At 47.0% G+C, this 27,907-nt stretch overlaps 1 protein-coding gene across 1 annotated transcript in view; it reads right to left on the reverse strand.

Moving 5' to 3' along the window:
- The window catches only part of SH3PXD2A (SH3 and PX domains 2A), a 211,095-nt gene extending 184,172 nt beyond the window's left edge, over window positions 1–26,923 (reverse strand). The window contains exons 1-2 of the mRNA XM_010141451.1: window positions 26,900–26,923; window positions 23,236–23,316 (exon numbers count right to left, since the gene is read on the reverse strand). The gene's annotated coding sequence lies outside the window, so the exon portion shown is untranslated. The remainder of the gene's footprint in view (window positions 1–23,235; window positions 23,317–26,899) is intronic.
- Window positions 26,924–27,907: the final 984 nt, after the last annotated feature.

Consider the following 27,907-nt stretch of genomic DNA (forward strand, 5'->3'; position numbering starts at 1 on the left):
AGGAATAACTATATCAGGCAGCCAGTGACACTGGCTCTCTCGTGGTGTTACATGATGCCACAGCATGCAAGAGAAGTGCATTAATTCAATCTCTAAGAAGCAGCAGCAACTGGCTTTCCTTTTATTTTGAAAGAAAAAAATAAAACAAAACCAGTCCAGATAGCCGGCTAACATGGCTGACGATTACAGCTTTATAGGATATGTTCTGAATTAAATATAGTGCAATCCATGAGAAAGTCAAACAAAAGCAGGAAAATGCATATAAAATAAAGAGAACAGACATTTACAGCATGGTGTAATCTCCAAAGGGAAAATGCCTTTCTCAGGTCTGAAAACTTCCACCAGAAATCTTGGAAATCTTACAGATGTCTCCATATCCAACTAAAACAGCCGGGGAAGAGAAGGGGGGAGCACAGACTAGGGGTCTTTCCCCAACATGATCCATCAACAGAGGGAATGCTGTTTCCCAGCTGAGACATTTGGGTTTTTTGTTTTTTGGGTTTTTTTGTTTTGTTTTGGTTTTGGTTTTTTTGTTTGTTTGTTTTTTTACAGAAATGCGGCTTTCTCTAAAGGCTTTGCAGAATGAGCCCAGCATTTGTGGCTAACACAGTGGCAAAACATTCAGAGGTGCTGGTTTGGGGTGACAGAGGCACTTGGTGCATCTCTGAAGAACTTCTCAGAAAGCTCACACTGTCCTTTCACAGAGCAGCTATTGATGTTTCCTGCCAGAGGCATTTTCTTTCCCCACTGCTAAATTAGACTGGCCTCATCCAACTTAACCACACTGGAAGATGCTTAGACAAAGGCTACTTCATACTTTTCCATCTATTCACGGTGATTATACGTCCCTTGTCACCCCAGTATCTACAGTGGATTTGTCCTGACAGCATCCCTGGGAAGTAAGGCCATACCATAATGCCTGTTTTAGAGAGGCACAGAGAGATGAATGCTGCAGTTGTGGGGCACAGCAGGGTCATGCAAATATGTCAGAGCCATGCTGATGCCATACCCCATCACATCAGTTAGCTTCTGAAGAACGGTTATAATTGCATGACAGGGTGCAAACATTTTGTCTTTTTTTCTGGAGCTGGCATGTCCAGAGCGAGCCCAGGTGTTCAGGCTGCACAACCTGGGCACAGCCTAGGTTGGATATTCGGAAAAATTTCTTTACAGAAAGAAAGGGCCCTGAAACAAGCTGCCCAAGGAGGTGGTGGAGTCCCCATCCCTGTAAGTATTTAAAAGTCGTGTAGATGTGGTGCTGAGGAACATGGTTTAGGGACCCTGGCAGTGCAGCGTGAACGGTTGGACTCGATGATCTTAAAGGTCTCTTCCAACCAAAATGATTCTGTGATTTTGTCCTAAAAGGTTCGCTGCAGGTCACAGTAAAAGTCGTGGCCATGGAGAAGAGCTGACCACAACAGAAGAGCATCTTTCCTTACCTCCTGCGACTTTTTATCCTTACAAAAGTATCAGGCCTTAAAGTGTTCCTTTACTGCACAGAAATGGCAAGAGACCAACATGCTCTAGTGACAGACACTTCAGTAACAGTGGTAGTTGTCCTTGGACATTAAGGGGAGCAGGACCAAGCTCTCGCTAACACTGGCTTCCAGACGGCAACAGAACTACGTCTACAGCACTGTCAGAGCAAGGTCCCACTTTCAAATACAATGGCAACTCTAAGAGCTTAACTGAAAGGGAGCAAAACACCAAGGTCAATTCCATCAATTACTGCTTCTTACAACACCTGGGAATTTAAAACAACATTTACCTTCCATCCTTCTTTAAATTTCAACCTTTCAAGCCAACAATTGAAAGAGTATAGCCCTATTGAGCTTTTGGAGTTTATCAATGCATTAACCTTACCGAGCCATTCCGAAGGCCTCGCAATACAAAAACTGGAAGTGCCTAAATCCTGCCCAGGAGAGACCATCTGTGCAGGCAGGAGCAGCTCAACCCAGCGCAAAGGCTGGGCATGTTGATGGAAGGCTGCAGGGCTTCAAACCCTCCCGTCCTTAGGAAGCCCCTGGCAGCAGTGGTGAACACTGCACTGCAGCTGCCAGCAAGGTGCTGGAGGGTGCATCCTAAGAGCAGCACAGAACCATTAGCAGAGTGCTGCTCTTAATTTCATACTTGCTACTAGCAAAAACATGCACCAAATATTAAGGCCAGCACGATTTGCAGGCTAGTTTGGTTTTGCCCTGGTCTGTTCTGTCCAGTGCCATCAGATTTTACAGAGAACAAAACTCCTGACATGCTCCACATCATCACAGATTTAGGATGACATCTTGCAGGGCGGGCTGGTTCTTCATTTACGAGGGGTCCCCTCGTATGCCAGCATGACCCTTCCTGGGTCCTGCTGGTCTTCCAAAGCAAGAGGAGTGTCAAGGGCTGAAGAATCACATCTGTTGTGTAACTCCCTCTTCTACTCTTCCTTACTTCTCTCTCAAAGATGTAATTGCTGGTTTTATTGATGTTTTGGGCAGGGACTACGAGCCGACCAGACCACATCTTCACAAACGGTTTTTGTTTGAACCAGTGCAAAGCCTGGCACAGGAATGGTCTGAAACTGGATTAATACATTGGATGTTCATTGATCTCACACCCTCAGAACCCATCCTTAGAGAGACTCCTGCTGCTCACACAGTGGTGAACACAGTTTTAATTAAAACTGCTTAAAACCACATCCTTAGTTAAATTGGTCAAATTTCATGAGCCTGCAAGACTACCCCCCTGCTTTCACTACTATGAGAGAGAGATGAGACTTTAGCTTAATCCCTCTGTTTTCATAATCTACATCTTCTCTACAGCCTGTTAGCTCTGCTTGATATATTGTCCCCTGGAAACCACGAGTAACTTCAATATTGAAAACAGAAACAATAGCTCTGAACACAATAGCACATTACTGCAGAAACTCCATATGAAATGGTATCTACCCATCTCCATAGGACATTGCTCGTAGCTCTGGAGAGATGAGGGAGTGCGACCGCCCTCCTGCTCAGTACAATGAAGAAACTGTGCCAAGTTCAACATAACCATAGGTTTTAACTCCACTCTGGGAGGAGACTCCTTTGTCTTCTTTCCTCCCTCTCTCCCTACCTCCAAACCCTGACATGTTTTGCCTGCGTATCTGGTTCCAAACACATGTGCCTCCTGTCTTTGTGGGGATTTAGAAAGGAGTACAGACAACAAATCCCACTGCCTGAGCAGGCAGACGGAGCTGCACGTGTAACAGATACCTTGCTCCGGGCCTCAGGGGAGGTAAGGAAGCAGCCAGCAGGACAGGCGGTTTCCAACAGTTCAGAGCCAGCTGCCAGCCTTTACACTCTCAGCCCCAGCGTGGGCCTTTTGGCTAGGGCATTGCCCAGCCCCAGGTGCCGGCATCTCCCCAGGATGCTCATCTGGCATAGAGGGACAGCAAAGGTGTTCAATGTACAGGAAGGACAGGCTCCAAGCCACGGATGCCCACTTGGGCTTGCAATGGAGGGAGGGAAGGATTTAAGAACAAGTCTAGGCCACTGGTGCCCATTAGAATGGCATCTCATGGACTGATTTCTTTCTGCAGATTTATTTCTGGGCAGGAGAGACAAAGTCCACAGGTATCAGAAAAGCTGTTTTAAAGAGACCTCCCATCATTAGCACAACTACACAACACAAGCACTTTAGCTGGACACTCAAACTCATGCCAGCTCCTTACAATGGCACAGCTTGGATACTGCAAGGGGGGATTTGGATAACATGTCAGTCCTTAAAGCCCATGCCAGAAGAAGGATCCCAGGGCACCTACAGAGCCATCCTGAAAGACATTGCCAATGGACCAGTCTACGATTCAAGACTGCACTGGAAGGAGGGACAACAAATCCTGCAGAACAAACTTGATCCAGCCCCCTAAGAAGAGAGGCTGGGTCTGAAACCTTATTTTTCTAAGTGCAAGTCCGCCTGAGGAGCTTTGCTAATTTCACTGAGAATGAAGGCAAACTTGAGGAAAGTAGGTGGGTTTGGACAGCAGCCATGGTGGCTGCACGTATGCTGCTCAGAGTAGGGTGGGCACGCCAAGTGTTTACTGGGCCTCTGCCTTACGCTCTGCATGCTCATGCCTTACTCCAGGATTTTCATTCAGATAATAATCATGCATTCCTGGACACACTGCTGACGGACCAGATGGTATTCTGTGTATTATACCAACTAATCACATGTAGTATTTGGCAGGGTATTAAAAACATTGATGGAGGTCTTCAACAATGGTGCGGTGGCTTTTTTTTTTCTTTTTTAATCTCAGTAGCTTTTAAGTGGCACAGGCACATTGTCAAGAAATACTGTCAGGGCTGTGATGTTTCCAAACTTGCAGATGATAAAACCGCTGCAAGTTGTGAGGGACAAACAACACTCTTGAGGCAGATGCCTGCATCCAAGAAGAGAGGGACTCCTTCCAGCTCCATCCTCCCACCATGACATTGCCAGCCTGTATCCCTGTCTGGTGGCACTTGCAAGACCTGACAGCAGGACTGTGGTCAGCTACCACAGGCAGCACAGTACTGCCTTGAGAGCTGTAGAGTTGTTGTGCCCATGCAGGAGATGTCTCTTCCATTCCCGTCAGAGCAGTATCCTCCTGAGCTTTAAGCAGAGGGTGGCTGCAAAGTCACATGAGCTGCACACCAGCACACTTTGCTTCATAGGCAGCTGGCTACATGTCCACCACGCCAGTGAGCATCCATGCCTGCACTCCTCTGGCAGATGCTCTTCCATTGACACAGAGAGAGGCACATCACCAGAGTCCATTTGTACATAACTGGGCACATACTCTGTCGAAAATGAAAACACAATTTTTCTCCGGCCTGTCTGGTCACACAAGCAATCCACTGTGGCCATGTGAAGGATACACACTCATTATATGATGCAGGTATGTTTGGGTGGTGCAAGGAAAGGGTCCTGGGAAGAGCAAGCTGCAGGGAATATGCAGCCACAAATCACCCCATCCAGCAGCTCCTTCCCAAATATTTCTGAGGGGTTTTCTGATGGCTAGAAGGTGACCTACTAGTTGCTTTAGTGGCCAGGCTGATGTCCATTCAGCACAAAACCAGTGAGGATGCAAATTTCTATGCCCTTCCGCATCTTGTGACCAGCTTTAAGAGCTGGATGGGGCAGACAGGCAAGTCAAACAAACATGACAGTCATCTTGCATTGACCCTGCTGGGCAACGTGCAGGCATCCAGGGCTATTTCTCATCCTCCCTGTGGGCTTGCACTCACTTGTTCTGTCCTCCTCCCCACCACACAAAGCCACAATAAAGACATCAGAAGGATGCCCAGATTGTGGAAACATCCTTGCAGATGTGTTGAAAAGTCAAAGTCTAACTAAAAAGCTGCAGGTACCACACAATATTCTTCTGCCGTAGCCCTTAGCTCAGGCAGGGAATTAACATTTCACTCCCCACTCCGGAAATTACTTGTCACAGAAAGCATCCAGGAATACGGTACCTTGCATCAAAGAGATTCAGACCACGTCCAGGCCCTGTAATTCCCTTACACGCATCAGCCAAGCAGTCTGATGGCGCTGCAGAATCTAGACCTGACTCCTGGTTTGGTGCAGATGGAACACCAGCACTCTCCTGGTTTGGAGCCTGCATGATCCTCATTTGCTCATGTTTAGCCTTTAGCACCTCGGCATTTCACAGCAGTAAGGGATCAAGGTACACCTCTAGAGAACTGCTGCTTCAGTCATCTGCAGAACCTAGCCCTAAAACTTCAATTAAAAAAAGAAAAAAGGATCCCAAGAAAGAGGTGGAGAGGAGGTTGGAGGAGAAAGGACACATCAATTGCTTTCTACCAGGATACAATCAACTTCAAAAATTAGGTTCCACATATGTACCCTGCTGGGGGTAAGACAGATTATTTCAGAATACAGAATGGACCATTTTCCATCAGGAAACAAGACATTAACCTCATGGAAGCACAGCTACTGCTAACCTCTGTTATCAAACAGGGCCAGAGAAGGGCATGGGCGAACAGCAACTACACACCTGTGGCCAGCACGCATGCAAGCACAGGGAGCTGCTCCTTGCCAGCAACCCAGATGCAAAATTATCTCGCTTAATTAGGGCTTCCTTTGGGGTCAAACCTTGGCTCAAGTAACTGAACCAGCAAATTACACTGCCAGACACACACATGTACATGCTAATAACCTATTTTGCTCAGCCAGGTGCAGACAATTGTTTCTAGCCCTTCATCTAGAGCTGGTACATGCCTCTCCATGAGGTCAGATGCAGGAGAGCATCACTCTGGTGAGGAATGGAGGAAAACCTGAGAACAGCTCAAGAAAAACAGCAAAACTCAGAAGAAATTTCCCCCGCTCTAACAGGTGCAGAGATGCGATTACATGTGCTTCAACACATGGGCTTTCAACACAGCCTGAGCGTCACACTGCAGATCTAACATGGTTAAGGAAGCTTTGAAATCTCACCCCTGCTTTGAACCTTGAGATTATTATCCATATGGAGAAGGATTTGAAGCTGGAGGAAGATGCTCATATTTCGAAAGCAAGCGTCAGCAGGTGAAGAGGCAAGCAACAGGGGTTTTCTCCATTACAGGCAGCAAGAGCAGCCTGGGCAGGGATCCCCTTGTCTGGATGTAGGACTGAACAGCATTAAATAGTGCAAATACATCTGAGGCTTGAAAAAAAACAAATTTCCCTTCTTAGCCATACTGAGGCATGCAACAAGGAAAACCACCAGCCAGCTTCATTTGCCTTTCTGTTAAAACCGAGCAGAAGAATATAATTCAAGCATCAGTGCTTCCAATGACAGATGGGCTGACACTGTAACAGTATCTCATCTACTTAAAAGCATCTCTAAAATGTCAAAGGTAGAAAGAGAACTCCAAACTTTATATCCTGAGTCTGAATGTGTCCCTTGAGGTATTGCTTCCAGATTTGATCCATGCAGAAAGATCCTATTTCTGTTATGGTGCCGCTGACAGCAGCGAGCACACAAGGACCGTGTAGACAATGAATAACTATAAACTGGCTTATATTCATTACCAAGAGGTTGGTTAAACACTGGAACAGGCTTCCTGGAGAGGCGGTTGGCACCCTAAGCCTGTCAGCGTTTAAGAGGCATTTGGACAATGCTCTTAATAACATACATTAACTTTTGGTCAGCCTTGAAGTGGTCAGGCAGTTGGACTAGATGATTGTTGCAGGTCCCTTCCAACTGAAATATTCTATTCTAATACTGAAGGCCTGTGGAATGGACAAACAAGAAGAATTTCCATATTTCTGGTGTTCAAGATTATGACAATCTCACAAGACAAGAATTTCCTGTGAACTTCTATGTCCTTGGACCAGAACCCCACACCCAGGACTGAATTTAAAACTTCATGAGAGCAAAATGATCAGTCTCAGTTTTCATCATGACTCCCGTCACTGCTGCATCTGGCCACCTGATAGCTACAAATGAATTTATGCTCTCAAAATCCATGGGAGATTAAAGCTCTTGCAGAACAGGGAATCTAAAGCCCAAATCTCTAAAACCCAGCTTTTGTGCTTTACTCAAGGCAGGGGGAAAAAATTTAAAAAATGTTCTTCCTTGCAGCTCTTGTGGTGCTTTAACCATCCTAAGAAAATATGAGAGAAGGCAAATTCACCTTATGTGTCTTTAAACTATGAATTACAGTTTATATCAGATGTAGAAGAGATCATTGTTAAACTTGCAACTCCCATGGAGAAAAACAGCCCCCAGTGCTGGTGGGCTGGAGCACGTGGAATCTGTGACTGTAACCCTCCTTATAACCTCTCCCAAGGACAGGGGCACAGCCAGTGTCCAGCAAAAGTGGCTCAAAAGTCCCACCCCAGTCATCCCCATCTCCCTTCCCCGCATTAGTAAGATGCTGATAGCAATGCAATGCTTCTACCTGAACAGAGAGCTCCCATGCTTAACTAATCATGCTGAACAAAGAGATTATTTCTTTCAACTGCTATTCATCAGGGCTTGTGGGTTTTCATGCATTTTCCAGCCTCTAACACCAGAGAGACCTGTCTCTGCTCAGAGCTGGTGCGTGCTACTGAAATACAAACAAATTAACAGGTCAGCACAAGGGAAGGAAAGAGTTAGTCTTCCATTCTGAAGACTGACTTACTTGAGAACCTGATGTATCTGAAATCAATTTTTAAAAATATATTTTTTAAAATATATTTTAAGAGCGACACTTAACTATGACATGGAAAATTCACAGCTCTCAGCATCAAGTCATGGGTGGAGGGAGTCTGGAGTATGAACTAAAAATAATGTGGTTGTTTGCAGAAATTAGCAGCACCGATTTAAATCCACACCCCCCTCCCTTCTCAAATAATCACCCTGCAAACAGGGGTGGTTTATGAAGCCCTCTGGAAAATGTTCCTCATGGCCTCCATTCCGAACCCAAAATAAAATACATCACACTGCAGCAAATACTTCACCAGGGTGCTGCTCTGTCTTCCCCCCAACCTACGCCTCCCATTTGTTGCTAATTAAATGAAACAGCAGGTGCTTAGACCACAAACGCAGCAGGGCTGCAGTGAGTGCAGTGATTAACCCCCCCGGAATGTCTTCTTGGAGAGCTGTTTCTTTCCAGGGACTGGACTCAAAGAGGAAATATGAGATTAGAGGCAAGGGCTAGCTAGGTCAGCCTTTGGCTGCAAGCTCCACAATCAGAGGGCACTTTCGAAGGATGGGCCACTAGAAATGTCATGTTTCTGGGGAAGATGCTGACTCCTCTCTGTGTTGCCAAGCCACCTTCCTAGCACCCTTGCTGCGGGATGCATGCAACACAGCATGCTCTGCCTCTGGGCAGCTCTCCTTTCTCACCCTGTTGAGACTCATCACCCCAGTGCAGAGCAGCCTCTCCCACACCAAGACATGTGGGCAACCCAAATCTTCAGGCAATGATTAGCAACACACTCCCCAAGGCAGGAGCCATTCCAGCCTAATCATGAGAGAGGCCAGGGAACAGATGCACAACGAGCCAGGGTGTCAGAGCTGGCTGGGGAGGTGAACACATGACACATCAGGCCATGCTAATGAGATGTGCCTAGTTGCCACCCAGAGCAAATGGGTGCAAGCCTGGAGAGAACAAGTTTGTAACAGCAGCTCACTCTGCGACATGGCCTTACACCATGACTCCCAGCATCTGCTTACCTCCACACTGCGATCCTGCCCACAGGTACTCTGAGAACACAGCATGGACTGAACCCACCCCATTTCCGTCATACAAAAGAAAATGATGCCGCCAATGCCATCACCAAGCCTCACCTCCTGAAACCAGAAATCAATCAAATCAAAAGGCAAACGCTATTCTGTTATTAACAGAAGTTAGGCAATGCAGTAGGATGTGAGTAGGCATGGAGCAAGGGGCACTTAAGGGCAGCCAGAGCTGAGCACCGCATCAAACCAGCTCCCCCTTGCATCCTGCTCTGGGACCTCCTTGTTTCACCCCAGCAAAGTCTTTCCCCTCCTCACTGTTCACCCCATCAACAGCCACAGCCCCCTCCCACTCCAGCACACCACTCTCGCTATAGTGACTTCCCATCAAGACAAGCTGGGATGACTTTAATCACCCAAAGTGTGTACTAATGCAAGGGGACACTAAACCAGTTACCAACTGGGATAACAAGTTACAAGCCTGGAAATAAACTCGTCATCCCTTCTACAATTTCCACTCCTGGCAGCAAAAGTTCATGGGAGCAGGACATAGCCCTGGGAAAGAAAAGCACTATTTATATTTCTGCTGAGCAGTTCACTTCTCTTTGGTCACTCTGCTGATGTTTCACTTCACCAAACCCTGTTAGAAATGACTGGGGGCTCGGGGGGAGGAGAGGGAAAGTGGTCATTAAGATCTGGCTTAGCTACTGTAATACAACTAACATTTAGCTCTGTTAAAGACTCTCAGCTGAAGATTTAAAGGCATTTTGCAAACATTAATGAATAAACTTTCACCAAGAGGGCTGATTATAGCCCCCATTTTATGGGTAGATATTTCCAGACAACCTTCCTGCCACACCAGCAGTTCCCCACTCCTTGTTCTACACCACAGACTTGCAGCTCCTGATTACACAAAAAACATCCCCACATTGAGGCGTTGAAATATATTATGATCTAAGAGTTGAAAAGGATTTGACGTGAGGTTTCTTAACAGCAAGAGGCAGGAACACACAGCCCTGCAGCCCACAGCACACCCCTGCTCAGCTGTTTAATCCACGGCTCTCCCACACTCCAAACGAACCCAAAACTTTGCAGAACTTACCTCCACTTTTGAAACACTTCTTGCAAACTTCTCCCTTTGCAAAAGGATAGCCTGAACACCACCCTTTACTGCTCTATCTGCCTTATTCCCAGATTCCAATGGCAAAAAAATCTCTGCCACCCCCTGAAACATCAAATGCTAACTCCTACCCTTACGTGCAAGTGAGATGTGTCAGAGACCAGCACTGTCTAACCGTCAGCACAGTAACACAACGAGCATCACAGCTACAGAAGTTTCTGCAAAGCTGCACTAACAGCCTCCAACACAGCAAAAAGTACAGGACAACCTGGACTTGTTAAAGGACACAGGTGTTTGCCATGTGCCATCCCACGACATACTTTCTTCACCCAGCAAGACTCACACACCAGTTTTGCACAAGCAGCAGCAGCACATCACTGCAGTGATGAGGACAAGTCTGGACTTTGATTTCAGAGCTCCCCAGACCACGAAGAGAAGAAAACATCCCAACACACTGGGCCAGAGATTAGCCAGATAAAAAGAAAAGCCCATGAAATCATTTTTGCTCCAAGTGGATAATATACAACTTCCTATAAGACAAAACTTTGATCATTAAACTCCCCTTAGTCCTTTGAAATATTTTTTCCCCGTTATCATTTTACTTAGTTTTTTTCCTGGTTTGTTTTCTAATTCCTTCCCATTCAGCATTTTCCTCCCTCTCTCAGTGTTTTCATGGTTTGTCCTTCTCTCTCAAAACACCTGGCTGAAGGTAGCAGCTCAGCAAGTCCCACTGGTTTTTTAACATGCTTTTTTTTTTTTAAACACACCCTTCAAAAAAACAAATGCATCACAAGCCTGGCACACAGCTCTGATGTTAACTCAGTTTGCAGAAACACCACTAAACCTATTAGGATCTGCCCCTGACTGCACCTGGTGAATCAGGAACATCTCTGCATTGACACTGGTACCTCGTGAATGGCTTCAGAGCCCTGCTTGCACTGCAGATTCACAGAAATCCTCTTAAACACACTGGGATGCTTTTCTGAGTCTCTGCTTAGTCCTTCACGAGCTTGTTCACAGCTTCTGCCAATCAAGAATTTGTCAGCAACTTGCTCCACTCCAAAGCACAAACCTCCTCACTCCGCTCAGCTGGCTTTGCACCCTCACAGGGCCCCAGCTGCATCTGAATAAGTCCCACTCCCAAGGACCCGCTTGCACCATTAGGGACAGTTGCAGCTCACACCAGCCCTGCTGCAGCTGCAGGCCTGAACAGCGCAACCCCCTGCTGCATACCTGCGGCTCCTGTCCAGAATGAAGCTCTCAAAGTTCTCACCTGGGAATGCTTTGTGTCAGAGACATGCTCATGGCATGCTCCCAGGACACCCTCCTCTCACACGCATACCAAGGGACCATCAACCCTGTCATGCTTCTCCTGGGCACAGGCAGGGAAGAGCAAATGCTAACCCAATGGTTAAACGGGGTAGCTTCAGAAAACCACAGTTACTGCCACTCATACAGGTAAATGCTCAATGGAGGGTGTGGAGTCAGGATGATACCAGCCAGGGCAGTGCCAAAGGATCTCACATGCTGTAAGAGTTCAAGCCCTCCCTTTCCTATAAACCATCTCTCTTCTTTTAAATGAAAAGCAAACGTTAGAGAGCAAAGCCCCCAGCTTGGCTGGCTGTTGTTCAAATACAGCACCCAGCCAGGATCGAGTGTGCATAAAGGTTCCTCCAGAACATCAGTATTCTCTCTTTCTGCATGAGTTCACCGCTCATCTGCTCAGCAGCATAGCTCCTCTGTGGGTTTTGCTGCTCTGACTGGTCCAGTGGAGACCCATCGATGCTTCCCCTGAAGCAGGAAAAGGGTAAACTGCAAAAAACAGTTCTGCAATGGGAATACATGTTTGCATGAGACATGAAACCGCTCTGGCTGCAGAAAAGGAGAAGCATGGTGTGACTCCAGGCAAGCAGGAAGGGAATAAGGCAGAAAACAAACGTCCAACTTCACGCTCCGTATGCTGCTTCTGTAGAAAAGGTCAGTTATTCAGGTGCTACAGGGAAGAAGTAAATAGCACCCAATGCTCATAAATCAGGCTGAGGTGAGCCTGATCAAGAACCTTTTCTATGGCATGCAGGACTACACACAGTCCACAGTGCAAGAGACACCAGTCGATGCTTTTGTTTGTCCTGTAAGCAAACCCTGGTGTAACAGAACCAAGAGCTACAGCTCCTTCCAGACACAGCCTTCCCACATCTGAGCCAGCAGGAGCAGAAAGCCGGGAGGGGCGAGGTGGCAGGGAAAAGAGCCCTGACAGAGCCCTGCATAACCTTTCCATTATGGCTGGGCAATTTTCTATTTGCACTTAAATGCAATAATGTAAATAAACTCCCCGTAACCCTTGCAAGGCTATTTAGGACATTTGCAAAAACAACCAGCTCCTCTCATCGCGAGCCAAGGGATGCGAACACAACAGGCACTTCTCATCTCGGTCTCCACACACTTAATGAAAGTGAAGGATTGTATTCCCTGCACAAAAGCAGAATTGTGTTTCAGCGCTGGGGGTGTGAACTCCATGCAATTTTCTGGCAGTATAAATAATTGAAAGCTGAGTACGATTAGGGGAGAGTGGTGAAGTGGTGGAGGGGGTGGAACTGTCATGCCTGAACTTTTTGGGCTTGGGTGCTTCAGGGAAGAAAGGCCACAGAAAAATCCTGCCAAGGAAATTAATTTTCACACAGAGATTCTAGAAAAAAATAAAAAGGCTGATCTTAATCCATGGTAAAAGAGGAAATACACTAATAAAGCAGGACTTGCAGAATTCACTGCCTGTGTAAGGGCAGCCCCAGAGCCACAGCTTTGGCTGGGGCCAGTCCCACAGCTGAACTGCTCTCCTGTGTTTTATTGTTCCAGCAAACAAAACCTGGAACAAAGTTAACAAACAAGCGGGCTCCTCCCAAGGCTGAGCTTTAAATCCTACTGTGGAGACCTAATGGGCTATGAGGAGACCTTCCAACAGCAGAATAACAGAGATGGAGGAGGAGTAACACGGGAGGTATATGTTTAGGCTTGACATCCTCTGCTGAAGAAAGACTTTCAGCCGAGTTCTACCACAATTCTGCATAATCCTTTGTATGACGTATCATCCAGGGACAAAAACAGCAGGCATGGGCCCAATACCAAAGTTTTCCGTCACGGTTCAGAATTTTTGGCAATTTCAGGCATTTTTTTCTAACCATGTGCTTTCCATTAGCACCACAACCTTGTAGTGATTCGTGCATCTTGATGCATTTAGATTTTTAACGTGAAAACAGTTCATTTGAGAGGACTTGCTGCTTTTACTCTTTGTGGCTGTATCCAAGAGAGCCCTTCCCATACTGCGGGGTCCCCCCATCTTCAAAGCCTCTGGGTCAGTGATAGGTGCGGGGTCTAGGAACGGGTAACAAGAACAACTTAGAGAAACCCAACCTCTAGAAAGCAAGGGAACAATTCCCATCGAATAACCCTCGTGACTAATTTCACCGCTTCCTGTGCTTGCCACCAGCCCCTAGTCTGATACTCTTCAGGTATTCCTTGAAGTATGTTTGCAGGTAACAGCTTGTGTTGTCCAAATGCTATATGTGAAGTAACTGGCAGTAGGATATAAGCTAACCTTCCTGCTCCCCAGCAGAGGGGCTTTAATCCTTTCTAAGTCAGGTTCACACCCCAGACAATGTGAATTCATCTACTGGGAAAATCTGCTATTACAGTTCCGCAGCACTCCCTTGAGATTCTTGGGTTGGACAAACATGCTCCAGGTAAAATTCTTCTAGATAACTCAAAAATGCATGCACACAAAACACAGGTAAAGCAATCTGTTAACAGGTTCCAAATAATATCCACAGACACTTTTTCAGTCTTTGTCTCTTCCTAAAAAATATTACCCCATGAATATGTCAGCATCTGGTAATGTGGCATTACTTCACAGTCGTCAGATCCAAACTGGAGAGAGAAGCTGAACCAGGAACCGGCATCACAGCTGAACTTTCCCAAACCTTCCACAGCTGTAGGTCAAGAGCCTTCAGTGCAGGCTTCTCTCTCATACTCAAAGTCTACACACGCTCTAAAAATCCCACCCTACTGGGCTCTTAATAAGCAGTGAGAGTTCATCACTGCTGAGCAATACCACTCATTTAATTTCTAAGATTTCCCTGACTGTACCTGTAACTCTGGCCCAGCTGCCCGGCCTCAGAGCAGTCACTGCGGGCTCCTAACCAGGACACTTCCCACAGCCGCTATTTTGGAGATTGGGTCTCCCGGGGAAACTCTCCTTTATGAGCGCTCACTCTGCACCTGAAATCGGAGCCACTCTGTAACTCCATACTCCCCTCTGATCTCCCTCAAAGTCCTCCACAAAGCGGAGCTGGCAGTCATTGCCACCCCAGCATGATCACACACCTTGGAGATGGACTTCACACTCTCCCCTGGCTGATGAGATTAACGGGGCAGTCAGTGTGGGATCCTTGTGAAATCACACAGAGCAAAACCCAAACCTTAGAATGGTCAGAGGCAGCAGTTTCCACAGCACTGCCCCCTCGGATCACGCACCATCCAGGTGCTGCATTCCGCAGCTGCACAGCACTTTGGGGAAGCAGCAGACCCCGAACTCACAGGGACACAGGCTTTCTCTTGACAAATAGAATTTACGTGCTGGCCAAACGCACACAGTTCAGCAATTCTGATTTACTCCAGCAGGGATCAGGGATATGTCTGTATGCACACACACATGCTCTCCCTGGAGTGATGATGGAAGACGCCCTCTAAGAAGGTGGAGGAATAGCAGTAGGAGACTGAGTGCAGTTCAAAGGATGCAGTAAAGAAGTCAATGACCTCTTTGTGATGCTCTGAATCTTTCCACAAGAGAGAAAAAAAAAAAAAACCCACAAACCCAAAAATCCCCCAAAACCCACAACCCTACTCATTTGTCTAACTAACTATAGAGCCTGTAGCTTAATTAAACTTTACTTACATGCTCAGAGGCTGCCTAAAGAAGAGCTACAATTCAAATACTTACAAATATCTGCCAGTGTTGAACTTCTGCTCAGAGGCTGCAAAAAGCAGAAAATCAGCAGAGACAGTAAATTCCCTTTAGGAATCTAAGCAGGTCACTAATTGCGCAGCCTTCCTGGAGTGGCTCGGATTGTCGCAGGACAGCACACGAGGACATTGCAAGGATAGAGGGAAAAACTCATCTTCAGAGCTGCCTGCCACTTGATGTCATGCTCCTGCATGTCCTTAGGAGTGAATCAGCATTTAATCTGCGTCAGATAACACAAAAGCTTCTTGAAGGTGTGATGAAATGTTTCAGTACTACTGATTCCACACACAGGACACGAAGGGGAAAAAGGACTTGTCAAAATCCAGGAGAATATTAGCACTGTATGGAACAACACCCATATGGTGCGATGACCACAAACAGCATCCATCACTGTCACTGATGCTATGGTGGGATCCAGCACCTTGGTCTTGTGCAGCAAGGGAACGGAGGAGGGCACAAGTCTCTGAGATGCAGCTTCCAGAGGTTCTTGTCCATCAGTGAGGACAGGACGACCTCACTACCACAGCCCCAAAACCTCACTGCCGCCCTGTCCAGAAGGTGTAAGACTCCTTTGAGTGTTCCCAATACTGCCATACCTTTAGTGCACAGTGAGGGATTAAGATGGTGGGGGACTCACCTCTGACCCACGGCAGCCCCCAGAGAAAAGAAATGCCTTAATTCTCTGACAGTACAATCAATTCACTATCTCTAGATAGAGACAGAGGGGCATTTCTACTATATCTCCAGACCATTGAGATGCGGTAGCATGGGTATCACCTCTAGTCTCAGCCTTGCTGCCAATACACTCTGAGGAGCTGACTAAGCCATCACATCACTTTCTAAGCTCACCCCGTGTGACCCGCACACGGGGCAGGCTGGTGAGTATAATAAATTGGTGCTGAGCAGCAAATATCACTCTGTAGCCACCACACAGGAGATTCTCATGCTGTGATGTACAGGCAATATTCAAGAACCAGGTTTATGTCTCAACAGTACGCAGTGCAGAAGTACAGAGGGAAGGGTTCCCCAAGGCCGAGTCCCTTTCTTGGCAGCAAGTTATTTGCCATTTTCACTGAACGTGGCCTCTCTATAGCTTGGCAGGCACTTTGCCATTGCCCCATCACAGCCCCCATCTTTGTCTGACGTGTAAAGTCTCTTTACGAACAAATACTGGAAGCTGAACAGATTGTTTTGCCAAGCAAACATTTAAATAATGATGGAAATAAGAATTACAAACAATTCCATTTATTCATTGAAGACAAAGATACTGTCCCAAGCCAGCTGGTATCCTAAGGCACTGACTGAGTGCTAGAAAGAAAACTGGTATTTAAATTGCCTTTAAATCAGCTAAGACAACCATTCCCAGCTCAATAACCATATCAGCTCTTCATTTTTTTTTGCAGAGGCATCTCAACTCTCCCAGCAAGCCCTGTTACTCCCAGCCTTGCCACTGGGCCATTTTTCTGAGGGCAGGCATCAGGGGGGCTCTGCTGCTAAGAGCCAAGCCTTGCAAGCGTGGCTGTACTAGGAGCTCCGGCACAGCTGCCAAAACGCAGAAGGCATGGCCAGCCCTTGCAGCTGGTGGCTCAGGGCTCCTCCTGGAAATCTGTTTTTCTGCATCACCTGCAAACCTTGCCACTGTCGGCCTCTCCACACACTGTCTGGGACAGCGGCAGCAGCAACTAGCTCGTGTTTACTCAGAAGAAAGGACATGCCATTTCTCCCCAAGGAGCCGGCGCTGACCTTTGGTAACTGACATGTTGACAGAACCATGTTCAGATTTCCTCTGAATTTTCCCAGGCTTGTTTCAGTTTCAGTCCTACTCTTAAGGAAACTGTTTTCAAACGAAACCCTACATCCCAGCTGCTGCTGTAACTCCGTCTCCCCAGACCTGTGGCTATCTGGGATGGCCCTGAAGCCAAGCCCTGGTCTGAATCTCACGGGTCAGGTACGGAGCCAGGCCTCTGGTCTGGAAGAGGATTTCACAGCAGCACTCAATGCCTACAGCAGGGCCACACCAAGGGAACAGGAACAGGAGAAATTTGATCCTTGCCCAGACCATCCTGGCCAAGGCCAGAGCAAAGCAAGACGCATGCTTTGACTGCAGAGCCCAGATCCCCTGCTGTCGATAAAGCCCAGTGAGGGCAACGCCACTAACATCTTCCCTTTCTCCCTCTTTGCCTTATGTTTCACTGTGCACTTGCACCACAGCCTGATGCAACAGCCCTGTGCCATGGTGCTCCTCCCCACCTTCTCATCCAGCCTTCCTGCCTGTTTCCGTACGCACCCTCAGACACACACACACACACACACACACACACACACACACACACACACACACACACACACACACACACACACATAGCCCAACAGAGGCTGGGAATCTTTTTAACCCAGACCTCCCATGCTGCGAGAGGGGCAAGCTGCATCACGCACAGAGCCACATCAACAGCCCTCCTTCCCTTCCCAGAATGCCAGGAGCTACGCGTGGGGTGGCACCTATGGAAGAGAGCATTACGCATTGCAGAGTGACCCTGCTGCTGTAGGTGGCTGAGAAGACCAGGCAGTGGCTCTACTCATCCTGCTAAAAAGGCCTGATGGGTTGAGGGTTAGAAGTCAGCATTGGTAAACGTGGGAGCACACTTGCCCCATTGCATTCCTACCTATGCTCTTCACCATGGATAAATTTACCAAACACTTGAGCTTGTCCATTCACTGCTCCTACAGAGCTAAAAGCATGAACATTACAACACAGAATACTACAGGTCCTACAAAAATGGTCTGAGTTTAGACTGTTACCGAGTCAGACTGCGTTGGACCACCAGACTTAGCATTGTAGGTCTCCACTTGGGCAATTAACCCAGATTAACTAATGGAGTGAATATACACAATTCCAACAGAATCACACCAGGCAGCTTACCCTGCAAGCACCCTGTGCCAATTCTCCCTTTGCTCTGACCCAGAAAGGCTGCACCCTGAAGCCACCAGGTCTTGTTTCAAATCATAGTGTCCCAGTGAAATACAGGGTGCTCAGGCACGTGGCACAGTTACAACCACCTACCCAGAAATGAGAGCGGACATGACAATATTTGATAGAGCTTGGGGTAACAAAGAAAGGGATGCTTGTACAGAAGGAATGTACATAATGGAAGAATGACCAACAGCAGCCGCGTTCAAATGAACTCCAATCTGAGTGAGAAAAGTGGAGATACAGATGGCAATTACTGTTTTTTATAGTACCGTTTTAGTTTAATGTCTCTTCAATGCTCAGTTACTCCATTATAGCACTATAAACAACCAGCATGACCCTAGCAATAACAAATTAAACTCTTGATGTTTTATCGTCAGCCTGGAAACAACTTTCGGCTCCTTAATAAAATTCCTGATATTCTTTATTTTTTTAATGTTCTAATTGGCTGTTAGTGAGTTCCTCTTTCTGCACCACTTTGAAGAAAACCTGCTTAGATCAGCAGACCGCATCAGTCAGATAATTTTTTGCTAACCGATACACAAAGTGAATGCTTGCACAGAGTCTTGTTTATTTGCCTTTTCAAAATTGTGACATTTCAGATGTCTCCTTGCAGCCAAAATGTCTGTGTGGGTCATTGTGAGGAGAGACAGCGATCTGCCTACCTAACATTCCTGCCATGGCTTTGGTGGGGACGTTGTTCGCCTCTCACGCAGTCAAAAACACAATGTGGGATTATGGCACGCTGCTGAAGTCAGCTCCTGTGTTTTGCCTTGGAGAAAGCTGTGTTTTGGTATTGAGGAAAGGGTCTTCTGCACGTGGAGACCCAGCCGTCCTCGCAGGAGCAACAGAGAGAATGGTATCTGAACGTAGGGTTTCCTCTCCCTGCGGAAGCTCTGGTCCTATTCATACTGTGACTTCAGGCACCAAATAACACAGGAGTGAAATTAGACTGGAACATTTGGAGTTGCTGGATAAAATGTAGAAGATGAGCCACTGGTGATTTCAAGCTAAGACACCAGGCACTGAAGCTTGGTCACATTTTCCCTGCTCAGTTTTCTGAGGAGAGAGTTTCTCAGCAGCAAGGGGCAGCACCCAACTGGGGTCCTAACACCTATAAAAAACCCAAGGAGGTACTGAGCAACCGGAAGGGTGATATGGGAAGTGGGGAAAGGGCCACCCTTCATATCTGCCAGCTGTAAACTTTTCTGTTGCTTTCCAACCCAACATCGCCACTGGGAAGGTGAACTGGCTGCATCCCCATGCTTCTCCACCTTGTGCTTTGGGTAATTATTTACACACGTGCTGAACTGCAAATCTCATCCTCCTAACCGCCTCCAAAAGCACTTTCTGGCCAGAAAAAGATGGGCCTTACATCTGTACTTGTTTTTTACTGCAGTGTGTCAATGCCAGGAGTTATCCCTGCTATGCCAATGAAACGTCCTTTCTTAGCTCCTTTGCTAGCACCAGGAGCATTGCTGAACTACCAGCCCAGGATAGAACTCTGTACCACCACCAGCAAATCCACCAGTGATGATGGGAGACATCAAACAACATCCAGGGAACACGCGTCAGACTACGTACAGCAGGCTATGGCGAGGGTCAGCACTACTTACAGATGATGCTGACATTGCTCTCCCAGGGATGGGCATGTCACACTCCCCTGTTCTGCACTGAAGGCAAGTGCACGAGAAAGCAGCACTTAAAACATTACATAAGGAGGTGGCTTTGACCCCACATGGTGCCCAGGTGCAAATGCCTCCCAAGGGTGAAAGACAACAGATAACTGGACTTGACAAGCAATTTATCATCGTGCTTTCATCTATGCAGAGTTAATTCAATACTTTCAATCCCATTTACTGAAACATGGGCACCCACAGGTTCTGCTGCCATCATTTGACCCATGCTCAGCAGCAGATGTGACTTGGCTGCACAATTAAATGATGCAGCAACACTGATTTGATTAAAGTCTGTATTATAGATCTCCAGCCCTCACTGAAACAGCACAGGGCTGACACCTGGCTTGTTGCGCTGCGTTCTGTTTGCTGTACTTCTCATACCTTCATGAGGCAAACTCCAGTTTCCAAATCCCATGGTATGTCCAGTCTCACTGTTTTATTCCTCATCTTGAGAACAACCTGCCTCCCAGTTCAAGCACATATGCTGCTGAAATAGCACAATCAAACACTTTTGGGATTTGAATCCTTGGCAGAGAGCAGCCTTTTACTGCCTGCAGTGCCTAAGAGGATTGGCTAGGAAGTGTTTCAAATAACGCAGTATCTAGTAATGCAAGGGCTCTCAAAACCACTGAGCCAATTCCCACAGAGACAGCCGTTTGTGGAAGGGTGGGGTTTTTTTTAAAGAAACATGAAATTGCAGTGATGTAATTATCTGTATTCCTCCCTCCTTGCCCCCGGGCAGCCCCCTGGCTTTCCCCATGGGTCCTATCCAGTGTCACTGTCAACAGCCAGGCACTGTAGCCCTGACTAAGTCATTACAAGTCAGCCTTTGTTCCTCCACTTCCAGTCAAGAGCAAATAAGACACATGCAGGCTTAGGAAGTCCTGAAGCACAGCCCTGTCGTGGACATGGTGGGATGAGCGGAGCTGGCAGAGACCTGCAGACTCCAGCTGTTTTGGACGTGAGTGGTGTCTGTGGCTTGGATGAGCAGTATTCACCGAGCACTTGCTAGATTTTCTGCTGGAAGGGCCACACGGGGATAAGCAGCGACATTACCAATGGAGATTGATTATGCTAAGGCCACATTACCACGCATGGTATCAGGTCACAAAACCCAGGTCTGATCAGTGCTAGGTTAGAAGTTTGAACTTCCACCAAAAATCTGGAAAGCACAGATCATCCCCTTATCTGGAGCAAGTCTGCTGCTGAGCAAGAATAACTTCACATTAAGCCATAGGTCTCCCAAAATGAGAGGGTTTCCAAAGTGCCGTAACCCTTTATCTGCTTTTCCAACTCCCTTTACATGCTTCATTAGAGTTGCAATTCAAGACTCAAAGTACATTTCCCTTGCCTCACTTAGGAGATGCTCAGTCAGCATCAAAAGCCCAGAAAAAATAATAGAAAAAAAGAAAAGAATCACCTACCACCTCTGGGAGTCTAAAAGCACCTTATAGCAGCCTGAGCACACAAGTCCTCATCCCTATCTTACAGCTGGGAAACTGAGGCACAGATCACCACAGTGACATGCTTACAGAGACATGATAAGACCATGGAAACCCCAAGTGAAGACCTCAGCGGTGCATCTCACACTGCAAGAGCTGAAGAGGCTACTGCAGAGGGCTGTCACTGCTCATGCAGTGGTGGCCCCGACAGAGATCTCTGGGTGGTAAAAGGGTTAAGGAAGGGAATTTTACTACTTTCTTGTCGTATTTTCCCGTGGGGGGAGAAGCGTTGTGCAAGCAAGAGTTTTCCACTGGCACTAGGCCGCCTTGCACTTATCAATGGGACCTTTCAGGACTCACTCCCTGATTGAGACATCATTTCCTGTCCAACACACTAACCCCATTGATAACTCCATACTTGATGGGAACTTTTCAAACCTACCAGGAAAGGCCAGGAGACCCAGAAGAACATATACATGAAAACAGAACTGGGGTGAAAAGAAAAAGAACAGAGATAGAAACAGTTTCGGCCACAATCCGCATGCTGACAGCAAATACCTGCGATTACGGAAGCCGTGCATCTTTAGCAGCTACATCAGACACAGAGAAGCCACAGGCAAATAGTGGGACTTCACAGCAGTGGGACTGGCAGGCTTCGCACTTCAGCCCAATAAGACGTGGGGAGGGGCACAAGAAGCAGCTGAAGAACATCCCTCTTTTGTCTTCCAGCCACACAGCAAACACAGAAATCAGGAACAGCCATAGAAATGGTCCCATTTTCCACAAGAAAAGTCAGGATAAAGACTGCTAGAGACTTCAGATGTCTAAGTACCAGAAACAAGACAAAGAGGAGCAATGATGACACTAGGACTCTTCAATTATCTCAGCTCAGGTACCCAGAGGAGGAAACTCTTTTTCCTTCTTTTCATTTAACATGTCAGGAAGGTTCAATATTATTTCCCAGTCAGCTGTGTACATCCTTAACGCTGGCTATGAGGACTCATTTGATATTCTAACCATGACCCAGCTCCAGACACAATCTCCAGTCCAAAATTGGTATTTTCCCCAAAGTTCAGGAGCCTGTCAAACCACAGCTTTTGGTTTCAGCCCAGGCAATTATAATTTTGCTGCCTACAAAGGTACAATGATACAAAAGTATTCACGGATCTGGATTATCACTAATACACCAGCCAGAAAGCTCTCCCTACCCGTGCAGGTGCCTGAGAGCATTAGCAGAAAAGCAGCAGCTGGTGCCCACAATAAAACTTTGTCATTTGGACTTTGCGCATTTCCTGGCTTTGGACTTTGGTCAGCAGCTCTTCAGCAAGAAAGCTTTTGATGAAATCTAAATATCAGACACAGAATACAGAAAAGAAGCTGTACAAAACAGCAGGAGCCAGGACCTACCAGCTGGCTGGGTAGACGGTTCGGAGGAGAGTCTGGAAGGTTTCCACTACCATCTCTATTACTGAACTGCTGTGGGAATGTGCAAAAGCTCTGTTGTTTTCAGCAATTTGGGTAAGTAGTTTCTGGGAGCCCAAAATGTAGCTCTTTTTCTGTTCTAAACGCATCCAAAGTTTTTAAAATTAGATCCCTCTTCAATAGGAACCATTCATGAAAATGTCAGCCTTAAGTGTCTTTACAGTACAAGCTACTCACTGTGAACATACCACCCACTTATCTTATACCCTACAAGGCCAGTCTGAAAAGTTTCAAGATCAAGACATGTAACAGACCAAAGAATCAAAAAGTCTTATTTAAAGGCACTATTAACCCAGCTGGAAACATGACTAGAAGTGAAAGTAGAAATAATATTTTATGTTAGACAAGACAGAATTACCTGCAGGTCAAAGAACTTGCTGTATCTCCGGTAGATGATCTGGGAAGTCAGGTCAGACCATGTTACATTGATGATATAGACCTGTTCAGGGAGAAGAAAACACAAGTCATTGTGGGTCATGAAGCATAGGATACGTCCAAAGGCTGGTCAGCACAGGTTAACTCCACATCTCACCAGCTGCTCCTGCTCACAGTCAAAAATAGAGCCCTGGGGGCAGGCCTAGCCTAAGTTAAAGCCATTGTCCTGTAGCAGCCTTTAGGAGAGATCTCAGGAGAGCACCCAGTATTCTCCTAGCTCCCACCAATTTTGCACTCCCTGGGATTAAAACTCTAATTGAGTCATGGAACATTCTCTGGTCCTTGGAAGCACATCCTGACCTTTACCTGTCTGGAGGGTCCCAGGGCCTGTTGCAGACACAACTAGGAGGGCTATTCCACTCCTGAAGCAAAAGCCCATCGTGGACTGCTGATCTCCAACCTGTGCTCCAGGTTTTCCTTGTATACAGTGATGAGACCATGGCCCTTCCCAGGCAACACCTGGCTGTAGTTCAACAAGGACATTCAAAGGGAATTCAGCTGCAGGGGATTTGGGGGGTTACAGCTGTGCAACACAACCGGTTACACACACCTAGAAGCATAGGACAACAGCTTAACCCCAGAGCACACAGCCCTTGCTGAGTCACATCACACCACTCAGCACCTTTGGCACCTATCAGACTCATTCAAAGGTGATGTAAAGCAGGTCAGGGAGAGCAACACTGTTTCCTCACATCAGTGGAAACAGCAACACACACCCAGAACAAGCCCAGGATTTCCCTTGTCCAGCCCTAGTCCACCCCAAAAACAATCAACCTACAGTAACGCTGTTTTGACGGAAGTTGCGATAAAAAATTATTTGCACGTGCATGCAGATGCATGCGCACAGGTATATATATAATGCACAAGTGATTCCTTTTGACACCAGTACCTCCAAAACATTAAAAAAAAAGCAAATATGAGCCAGATTTTGCGCTCTCTTACACTGGCCTTCAGGCCAAATACTGGTCCTGCTGCCTTGATGACAGACACACCAGACTTAAGCAAACAGAGGAGGAAGCCATCAAGGGTGACCACTGGGGATGACTAGGCAGCACCAATATAATGGAAACACAGCTAGGCCGGCTCCTGGGTCTTTAAAGCAATTTCCAGGTTTCACATATGGAGTGAGATAAGGATCTGACAGAGGAAACAGGAAAGCATCCCTCCTCCCTCCGCCCCAGTGCTGCCGCAGCAGCTCTCCCTTTTGCTATGAATGCCGAAATAAAGCTCTCCATCTCCAGCTATGAGGGATGGATAGGCATCACACACTTCTCCATAACCCCCAGGACACTAACCCATCTTGCAAGGCGCTGATGCAGAATAATTGCTTCTGTGCTATTAACAATAAAAGGTTGGGGAGACCTTATCACTCTCTACAACTACCTGAAAGGAGGTTGTAGTGAGGTGGGGGGTGGTCTCTTCTCCCAAATTTACAAGTGATCGGACAGGAGGAAATGGCCTCAAGTTGTTCCAGGGGAGGTTTAGGTTGGATATTAGGAAAGGGTTATAAAGCACTGGAACAGGCTGCCCAGGGAAGCGGTAGAGTCACTGAAGAACATGACTTAGTGGTGACTTGGCAGTGCAGGGTGAACGGTTGGGCTTAATGATCTTAAAGGTCTCTTTCAACCAAAACGATTTTATAATTTCTATAATTCTATTGCATTAAAATCCTTGGCAGGATATTGAAGAACAGGCTTAAAAATGCTTTTCCAAGGACTGTTGAGGGATTTTTCATTTTTTTTCCCTGATAGGAGAGAGGTGTTATCTGATGGAAACCATGGATGTCCTGCAGCCTCACTTTCCTCTCTGCTTGTTATGACCACGTTCGGTCCCCAAGGCAGTTTGCTCCCTATCTCCTGCAGCCCAGTTTCACGGTATTTGAGAACTGGACATGCTGAGCACAGGCTGCTAAGGAGATCTGGGGTCCTTCACAGAGCACTGAGGGTAAGGACTAAGAGCCTGAGCTTGACTCAGTTATCATATCAAACCCAGCTGCTGCTCCCACCAGAGCAGAGACTCCTGAGGCTGGCAAAGGAAAGACTGCCCAGGGGTGACAGCACATTTCCCGCAAACCCAGGTTATTCCTCTGCTGCTTCTCGTATTTCTCCAGGAAAATCCAGCTGCCCAACCTCTCTCCTGCACTACCCATGTACATAAGGTGGTGGTACAGTCCCCCTGTCACTCAAAGCCCACTCTAGACCTGAAGCAATTTCCCTCCCCCCTGCACCCCCATTCTTCTCCCCAGGCCACAGAGCAGCCCAGGGTGAGTCAGGCACGGACTGTGAAAGATGGCAAAACAGGACACTACGGCGACTCCTTGGTGTGCTGGGCCTGCTTTCCCAGCCTTGGACTGCTCTCTCTATCACTTGAGAGTTAGTCACCTCCTGATAGCCTGGTACATCCACACTTGAGTCAAGGCCAACAGGGGGGCAATACCAAACATCAGAAATAAACAGTTTCTGGGCTTGAGCAACCAGCAGAAAATACCAGAATATTATGACATTCGAGGTGGGCTAGAGTGGGAAAATATCTGACGGAAGTCAATCATCTCAGACCCTATAAATAACGATCCTAAAGTGAGACCCTTTGAGCTCTGCTGGATCGCAGCGGGCTGGGTCCAGCACCTCCCCCAAGTCAGGACGCCTCTCAGGTACAAACCACACGAAAGACCAGGACGAAGCCAGGCTTCTCCAGACTCAGCAATCACCCGCTGAGATTGCCGGAGCACTGCGAGTATTCACTCGGAACTCAGGAAGGGAATTTTAGCTCCAGGCTGGCCTCTCTTTCGTCCACCTCTCTAACACGAGTGTGGATGGTTGTAGGTTTGTCTGTGTTTTGTAGTTGTGTCTATGCACATGCACATATATATATAAAAGATACCCTGCAGTAAGACAGTGTGAATCTTGTCATCATCGAATCTGTAACTAAGTCGCTATTTGACTGTAACATTCAACTGAGTCACCTTGTTAATTTTAAATTGGTCAGTGATTAAGCGCTGCTAAAAATCAACCCTTTGATCTACTCTTCACTGTTAATTTTAGGTTGCTGCCAAATCACAACCACGTCAAGATTTTCTCCTGTGACACAAGGGTGACACCAGCACTGTCCAGCTTCATGGAGGGGAGATAAGACTGCCTAACCCGAAGATTCCAGATCCCCTTTAAAGATCTTAGCAGCACTGAGACGCCAGAGGAGTCAGAGGCTGCGGAGGAAGCTGCTTGTTGCCAATTTTCAGGCCAGCCACACTACACTAAAGAATATTTTTCCATATGTTTGTTATGAAGAAAAAAAAGTTTGTAGCTTCAGTCTGAGCTAATTCACAACACAAATAGTTCTACTCATTCTCTATCCAACAGCTACTTTCAGATGGAAAACCCATTTGATTAAAACCAGATCACAGCAGATGGGAGCTGACTGGGATCCAAAAGCAACTAAAGATACTGTAATTCTGGCCCCAAGTTCTCACAAAGGGGACGAGACAGGGATAGAAGAAAAGTATTGTACATGCAAATGAAGACAGTATTTTTTCTTTAATTATGCATCTTCTCTCCAGAAGCTCATCATCATCATGGCTTGGCTTCGCGAACGAAGATCTGGGAAGGGTTTTTCCCACGCTCACTGCAAGCGATGAGTGCACCCTTCAGGCCTGTGTGGTGGATTTTTTAGGTGAGGCACCAGCATGCGCAGAACTGGCTCCACCCTTTACACCTGAGGTTCATCTGCCAGGGCCTAGTGAGCCTGGACGGTGACAGCAAAGTCCTCGGGTCGTAGGTTTGGTTAAAGTATCCTTCTCTTAGATGGAGCCTTACAAGGCTAAACGAGCTCCATCTGCCCGGGTTTGGAGTCAGAGTTGTCCTTCTCCTAGGATGGCTGCCCGAAGGCTAGTGAGCCCATCCTGCTCGTGGACACACTTTGTCTGACCCTTCAGTTGAGACCTGTCTGGCTTGGGAGACCCCACCGGAGGCACATGCCACCACCAGCACAGCTCTCAACCTCACAAGGGCACACAAGCTCTTTCCCCACAGCAAGGGGGTGCCCGTGAAAGAGTCCGGAAGCTAGAAACAAAACGTATGCCACAGACATCCAGGCTTTTTAATTTCATGGCATGAGATGGGGCAGAGCTGAGTGCAAAGGGATATTCTGGGAAAGAGATTGGATGTTTGGTGCAGGGAGTAGGCATAGGAGCAGGACCCCACTGTACAGTGCAGATACGGCCCCAGCTCTGAAATCCAGGCTCTGCAGGGATGAAGCTACCACTGACAGGATTTTGCTACTCATCTAAAATAGCAATTAAATCTTTCTGAGCCTTACGTCTCTTCAATCTCGGCATGTGATGAATTGGGCAGCATGCAGAGGGTGCCTCACTTCTATTTCATCGGAAGATCATAGCAGGAGCAAGAAAAGCCTTTAATGATTACCTGAAGATCTGTCAAGAGAGAAACGAATGGGCTCAAAATCTGCTTGGTAGGATGCAGGTGCAAAATCTGAAATGACTATTGACCTTCTTTGCTTGTTTGTGTAAACCAAATTGCTTCTCAAAAGCCACCATTTAAGATAACAGAGTAACTGCTGAAAAAGATCTGTAAAATGCCAGA

Source organism: Buceros rhinoceros, unplaced genomic scaffold (assembly GCF_000710305.1).
Source record: "Buceros rhinoceros silvestris isolate BGI_N320 unplaced genomic scaffold, ASM71030v1 scaffold4858, whole genome shotgun sequence".
In the NCBI taxonomy this organism is placed as follows: Eukaryota; Metazoa; Chordata; class Aves; order Bucerotiformes; family Bucerotidae; genus Buceros; species Buceros rhinoceros.